Raw genomic sequence first — 8,399 nt, forward strand, 5'->3', positions numbered from 1 at the left:
CTCACTTGTAAGGCATTGCATGTGAATACATTGGAATTCTACTCACTGATGATCCAATATTGTAGATCGCAGAAATCTGACACAATATGTCTAAAATTTCTAAGTGAAATGCAAAAGGAAACCCACACAGCATGCAGCTTTAACTTCGAGTTTATATTCCAGCTGCAATGATATCCTCACACTGATATTTTCCAATATCAATGGAAAAGTGGCTATAGGCTGATCAGCTATAAGCTGATCTCAGTAGTGTAAGAACAGAAATTATTTGCACAATAAAGATCCTGTAGGCCTCACTTTACCTTGAATATTACTTTCAACATACTTGTCACCTTAGTTTTAAGTTACTATCTGAATTTTCTAGCTAAGTGGTTATTGTTTCATGTGATTTAATCATGAGTCTCTCTCTGCCACTTTTTAAAATTTAAAGTATTAAATCTTTGACTCAATTCTTCAGACTTACAGTTCACATTCCTCACTAAGGAGTTTACCTTCAAAAACTGTTTACATATAATGGTAAAGAGCTTTTAAAGTGGGAAGAAACTCAATTTTATTTTTATTTAGTTTGGAAACTGGGATAAATTCAACAAAAGTTGTTGAATCATATTGATTAGGAGGAGGAGGAGGAGGAATAATTTATTTTCTCTGTCTTCTTGATTTCATATCCATGAAAAATCAAATGCAAGATAGCACTGAGCACAAAAGGATTTTTTTAGCCAATTAAATACCAATAAAATAATAAAAAGATAAGGAGGTTTCTATTTGGCTTGTGGTCCAAGATATAATTTCAATATTTTGTCATGTCAGGCAATACAACATCTCATTTGATTTCACTGCTGGACAAGAGAAGGGAAGTAGGAATCCAGCTGCGTCTGCCAATTTATTCTGCACCTGTGTGACATTTCACACAATTGTTTTCTTTGTGTTTCTAATTATTTATAACTTTCTGACCACAACTTAAATGCAAGGGAAGGAAGGGAGATGATGAGATCATCCCATTTAAAGCAATACAACTTTGACCCACACTACCAAATGAGCAATGATCGGTACTTCTGTAAAAGATGATTAGCTGATTAGCTGAGAAAGAAAGAAAAATGAGTGTAAACACAAACAGTCAGCAGATGGGATACCACACTGAAGGTATTGCAGTTGAATGGACTCTTGATCTGTCATGCAAACAGTACGTGAAAAAAGAGATGGAAAAATGTAAAAAGATACTGCTTTAATGATTTTACTAATAAAGGAGGTCTCTTATTGCCAGGATAACTCCCTAATTATTAGCAAATCCAAATCGAAAATAATGGTGTTTGGAAGAAACCATCAGAGACATAAGTGGCAATTAGATGGTGAACCAATTGAGCAGGTTAATACCTTTGTATATTTGGGAGTAACTTTTTCCAAGACTGGATCTTGGGCCTGCCATCATCAATGAAGTACATTTAGAGCAAAAGCCCGTTTGAATTTATTGCTCAAACTAAAGAACCATAGTTACCCAGGGTCCCTAGCTCCACTACTCAAAGTTTATAAGGCTAAGGTTACGACAATGCTCTTGCATGGAGCAGAAATTTGGGGTCTTTATTCAACCACAGCTTTAGAACAAACACAGTCCCAGCATCTGAGATTTATTTTGGGTGTAGACCCAAGAACATCTGCTGCAGCAGTTAGAGCTGAATTGGGAATTCATACAATTCAGGCATTATCCAATAAAGGAGGTCGAGTGGGTTCCCCTCAGTATTCCCAAGAAAAGTGTTTTCCCAAGTCCTCTAACCTCTGCAATTGATTTAAGAAAAAAACAAATGAATCTTGTTTCTTTGATTGTACTCTGCAGCTAAGGCAGTGGTGGGATTCAGCTAGTTCACACCAGTTTGGCAGAACTGGTAGCTAATTTTTTGTTACCCAGGCCCAGAACGGACTTCTGGAAGCAGCATCCACACAGAGAACAGGTTGTTCACATATTTGAATCCCACCACTGAGCTAAGGTTCTTGATGACTTCTTTGGTTATCCTTGTCTTCTGGGACAAGCTGTTATGGAAGGCTTTGTGTGTGTCTGTGTGTTACCAGTGAAGAGTTCCTCCCTTCAGACAATTACATTGCACAGATAGTCCTTGACCTATGGCCACAATTGAGCCCAACATTTAGGTTGCTAAGTGAGACATTTGTTAAGTGAGTTTTGCCCCATTTTATGACCTACAGTATCTTGTCACAACTGTTATGTGAATCCCTGCAGTTGTTAAATCAATTACACAGTTGTTAAGTGAATCTGATTTCCCCATTGACTTTGCTTGTCAGAAGATGGCAAAGGATGATCATGTGATCCTGAGATATTGCAACTGTCATAAATATGAGTTTGGTTGCCAGCCTTTTGCATTTTGATCATGGGGATGTGAAAAATGGTCATACGTCTCTTTTGTCAGTGACATTGTAACTTTGAATGGTCACTAAATGAACTGTTGTAAGCCTACTTGTACTTGCAGATGACTGCTTCACAGAAACAGGAGCCACTCTCCTATGCTCTAGAGCAGGGGTCTTCAAACTTGGCCCTTTTATGACTTGTAGACTTCAACTCCCAGAATTCCTCAGCCAGGCATGCTGGCTGAGGATTTCTGGGAGTTGAAGTCCACAAGTCATAAAAGGGCCAAGTTTGAAGACCCCTGCTCTAGAGTCTAGAGAGCTGTTTTGATGAGCTGCATAAACTGCTGCCTTGGTGTAATTTTACTTTCACTTTTTATTCTTAAGTAAATGGTGTTTTTTTATTCTGTGACTTAGTTACATAACATTGCTCTCTCATGTGGCTTTTCCTTTGGTATAAAACATACATATCCTTTTGCAACTTGTCTTTTTTCATACAGCAATAACATTGGTAAAAGGATATATAAGCAGTTCAAGGTATTTATGAAGACATACACAGCTCATTCAGTTTTGGCCTTGGATATCTGCCAGAATTATTCTGCATTTTGGATTTCCTTGGGAATTAAGACCCCAGCAGAGCTGCCACATTTGCCAGAATCTGCTACTGCACTTTCTAGTTGGGGACTTCTATTTTGGATGATCATAATTTTAAACTGTATATTTGTAGTTCTTTTTACACACACACATTTTGTGTGCTTGCATATGTGTGTATTCTTTTCTCACTTTGGGGCTTGATCTGAGAATAAAAATTGGATTACACGTACTCTAAATAAAGAGGCAAACAAACAGATTGACGCATAATTGGACTTAAGTACAATGCTTGCAGAAGACATACCTCTACGGCTTTGTGTAATAACTCAGAACAGACATTCTTTCAAAAGGGACGATTTCTGGTGAGATGGTCACCTGTTTACACATCATCAAGATCAGAGAGGGAAAGAAAAAGATCATCAGCTGGAATTTCACCAAGACATATTTAAGCCTCTCTACATGGGGCTTCCCTTGAGGACCACTCGGAGGCTCCAACTGGTACAGAATGCAGCCACGAGAGTTGTGTTGGGAGTCTCCCGATACTCCCATGTTACACCTCTGCTCCGCGAGCTGCATTGGTTGCCAGTTGTCTTCCGAGTGAGATTCAAGGTTTTGGTAATGGTTTTCAAGGCCCTACATGGCATGGGTCCGGAGTACCTCGGGGATCACCTGCTGCCGGCATCAACTTCCCTCCGCCCTGTGCATTCCCACAGAGAGGGCCTCCTCAGGGTGCCACCGGTCAGAGAATGTCGTCTGGTGGCCCCCAGGGGGAGGGCCTTCTCTGTGGGCGCCCCGGACTTATGGAATCGGTTGCCGGTTGAGCTCTGGACGGCGCCCGACCTTCGCTCCTTCCGACGCGATCTGAAGACCTATTTATTTGAACAAGCCGGCTTGGCCTGATGGGGAATGTGTTGGGGTTTTTTATTGTGGTTTTTTACATTATTATTTATTGTTTTAGCTCGGGCTTTGTATTTAATTCTCTTTTAACATTTGTACCTTGTATTTTATATGTGCCCTGTTCACCGCCCTGAGTCCTTCGGGAGAAGGGCGGTATACAAATATAATAAACTAAACTAAACAAAACATTTCACAATACCTTCCAATTAAATCTTTGGTTGAAGCACTTAATTCACCCTCAACTGCATTTCTTGTTGTAGAGTACTTCAGTTTAATTCCATTTATGTACCTTGCCACTGAAGTAGATAACTTCTTTTGTCCCTGACTTGTATTTTGCTCTCCTTTCTCTAATACTCCACACCATGCTGATGCCACACACTTCACATTCAGTAACTAATCCTGATGGATCCCAATATTCTGCCTCAATATTACAGGTACAATTTTGATTTGTATATGTGTATGTATTATAGTTGAAGTTGTTTTTTTTCATTTCATTTCATTTTTTTTCATTTCTTGCCTATGTAATTTACTTTATGCCTTCTGATTCACATATTTTTCTCTTTTATAAGCCTTTCCCTCTCCTCTCCCCTCCCCTCCTCCCCTCCCCTCCCCTTCCTTTCTGCCAGTCGTGCCATTAGGCAAAATATACAGTTAGACTACTATAACCAAGGAGCTGTGCTGATATCTATTCATTCACCTGTCCCACATGCATTTCTTGTTTTTGAGAAGGAATAGGATAAACTGTATTAGTCACTCTAGGAACACAATATGTATAAAATCCTTGCCAAAAAGAGTCAGGTATTTCTGTGATCACCTTATCTGAATCAAACTCTTCATTTGACCTGTTATAGCAGCTGACCTATGTCCATTATCAAAGCATGGTATGGGATCAGGAATCAATTGGAACTAAATCAGAATGGAGAATGATATCCCACAACAAAATGAACTGTCAGCTCATCCAAGTACACCACACACAAAGTTCCAGTGACTTGAAACTCCATAGTGTTCAAAAATGTCTTGAACTCTTTAAAAAAAAAACCAGATTAGCATGTATCTCAAAAGTTAGACTGCCATCCTATTTAAGTGCTCTATTTTTCCATTATAGGCCTGTCAACGGGAATGTGTTGCCCTATAGCAGATGACAAGTGAAAATGCTGGGAACATTGTTTTTTCATAGACGGGCGGAGGAAAAAAAAAATCCAAAGAAGCAATTTCTTAGCTAAAATGTCACCTGTTAGATGTATGGGATTCACTATATTTGTTGCCCTGGTAACAAATGGTGTAAAATGACTCCTTTGCACAGCTCCATCAGAATGATTGCATCCTGGTTTCCCCATCATTTTACAAGAGGCTGTTTTCATTCTCCCTTCCTGACCGCATTAAGTGTAAAGAGATTGAATTACGCTGCTGCACCTTCTCTATTCTATGTGGATTCAAGAGTTGATATTGATGTACTGAGGACTATGTTCTTCTTCAAGAAAAAAAAAGCTACAAATTATAATGAATTTGACTTTTATGTATCGACCATTCAAGTAGCAAAGCAGTGTTTCTTCACCCAGGGGAGAGACATGGCATAATCAGCATTTTTCTCTTGAGCGAATCCAATTGATAAAGCAATATACTTGGTGTCACTTGGCTTGATCCCCAGGTTTAACAATAGTCATGCTAAAAGTAGACACATTACTCCATAAATTTCTCCCATAAAAAATGCTAGCCACTGCTTTCTACAGCTGTGCTCCTCCACTTTTTATTGAGCCATGAGAGAGAGAAAAATAAAACAGGTACAAGAATTTGCTGAGACTTTGTTGCAGATAGGCAAAAATATACCCATGGCATCAATCCATCAATATTTAAAATTATAAATAATATTAAGGCTGGCTGATGTTAAACCATGTTATTTGTGATACCTTAATCTTTTCAGACAGCTGATCAAAACAGAACTACGCATTTTCACTTCATGTTTTTGTTACACTCATTCATTTAAATAGATTAAATACACTTCAACATTTTGTATGCGTATAAATATTGCATACTGTACAGTATGTGCATGGAACTTTGTAAAAACAGCTATGCTTTAACAAATTACTAAAATTGCTAGCTGCTTTTTGTGCATTTGAAATTCTTTAATTTCATTATTGAAAGCTGAAAACAAAAAAATGACAAGCTCTAGTAATGAAAGACAAGGAATTAAGTGAACAAAATGGAACTAAGGTTAAATATAAAGGTATAACAACTAGGCCTAGAACTGACAATGAATATACTGAAGTGATGGATTGTTTCTGCCTTTTAAGATTAACTATCAACAGTAAAGTGATCAATTGTCAAAAAATATACTGTAGAGTAGCAATTGGTATAATAACCATAAATGCTTTGGAAAGATAGAAGCAGGAAAGAATGTACTGTATGCCTAGAAACAATTGTGTAGACAATGGTTTTCTCTGTGACACTATGAAAAGTTAGACTTTGAAGAAGCAGGACAGAAAGAGCATTGACATTTTTTAAAAAAAATTTAATCCCATTTATATCCTGCCCTTCTCCGAAGACTCAGGGCGGCTTACAATTTAAGCACAAACCAATGTGCTTAGCAATAGACTTCATTCTATGTTTTGAATTTAGGTTTTGAGAAAACTGCTGAAAATGCCATGGACAGTGAAGAAAATATGAAACATCAAGCAAATCATTCTAGAGTTCCTCCTCAAAGCACAAATGGCCAGGATCACATTACCATAATTTGTAAACATTATATCAAAACTGAGGTATCTGAAAAAAATCTATAATGCTGTGAAAGGTGGAAAGAAATAGTAGAAGATAATGACCAGCACTAAAGTGAGAATAGAAAGATCTGAAGGACCAGGCTGGGAACCAATTCTTCTGGATAAAATCTATCTATATGGACACTAAGTGTAATCACTGACTTGATAACTCGTAATCAATGAATCAATCAATCAAATTTCACGGTTGAGCTGGAGAGAGAGAGAGAGAGAGAGAGAGAGAGAGAGAGAGAGAGAGAGAGAGAGAGAATCTTCAGATAAAGAAGCTGAGGGGAAAATATTAAATAATTTGAATTTTTGATGAAAATAAAATGTCCAATCTGAATTAGTAAATACCCAAGAATACTGGAAAAATTTATAGCCTTTCTTTCAGAAAAAATCTAGAAACAAGGTTCTGACTGGTATAATGAATGGTATCTAATATTTTATGATACCTGTAAGTGGACACTTCCAGAAGACCACAATTTCCATTCCTCCAGTGGTGGGATTCAGCTGATTTGCACTGTTTCAGTAGAATAGGTAGCTAATTTCTTCTGAGTTTGGAGAACCAGTTGATATGTGGCAGAAACGCCACCCTCCCCTGCCCTTGATCGGATCCATGCAACACCTTCTTTCCAGCTCCAACGTGGTCCTCTGTCACTTCCTCCAAAACCGTGAGCAGTCCCACAAACGAACAAAAGTTTATGGGACTAAAAAAAAAGTTCAATCAATCAATTCCAACTTTGCGAGATCTTTTTTTCCCCACAAGCAGTTAGAATTGATTGAACTTTTTTTTTTTAGTCCTACAAACTTTTGTTTCTGGGACTGCACATGGCAGCAGAGGAAGTGATGGAGGAGTTGGAAAGAAGGTTAGAAAAGAAATGGTTTGGGAAGTGAGGACAACTGGGCAGTGGTGGGTAGGACAAGGTGTCCAACTCTGCATCGGCAGAGAAATGCTTTCCAGCTCCAGCATGCTAACTGCTGCTTCGGTGGCTGTGTGGGCAGAGCTGTGAGGAGGGCTTGGAAGGGGACTGAAAGGGAAGAGTGTGGGTAGACAGGTGAGGGGGAATCTGCCAAAGCCATCGGAGGAGAAAATGAAAAGCAGCCCCCACCTTGTCTGCCACCAGCAGTTCAGAGAAGCCACCTCTGAGCTGGCTGGCTGGCTGGCTGACCAACAGCTGAGGAGGTGCTGCAGTGAGTAGTGCCTGGGAAAAGGAGAGCATGCAAGGCCAGGATGGGGGCGGGAGGGAAACCAGCCGTGCTGGGATGCATCCAGCCATGTGAGACCTTGGCGAGTTAATGGTGGCTGGTTGAAGAGAGGGATGGTTGCGGTTCTGCCTGCTTTATTATGCGGCAGACTATTAACAGGCAGCCTGCTCCATTTCATTAAAAATAAAAATAAATAGTTTTTTTTAATGAAATGGAGTGGGCTGCCTGTTAATAGCCTGTCCCATAATAAAACAGGCAGAACCCCGACCATCTTTCTCTTTCAGCCACCCACCCTGTAACTTTGGTTCCATAGGAAGAAGGCAGGTATCAAATGGTTACTTATTATTTTTTATGCCTGTGTCTGGTGTTAGAACTTATATCTTTCAGGGAGAACGTGTGGTCGAGAAAGGTACCACTTGTAATCAGAAACATAAGAGGCACTGTCAAGGAGCTGCTCCAAGCTGGCAGATGGTGCGCTGCATCACCTGGGCAACATGTGGGGCATTGCCAGGCCCAGCCAGCAGCATGCCGTCTCCCTTCCGCAGTGCAGCATCTGTTGGGGTGGTGGTGGTGAGGGGCGGTGGTGCATTGGGACGATGTAGAGCG

Source organism: Vipera ursinii (genome assembly GCF_947247035.1).
Source record: "Vipera ursinii genome assembly, chromosome: 2".
In the NCBI taxonomy this organism is placed as follows: domain Eukaryota; kingdom Metazoa; phylum Chordata; class Lepidosauria; order Squamata; family Viperidae; genus Vipera; species Vipera ursinii.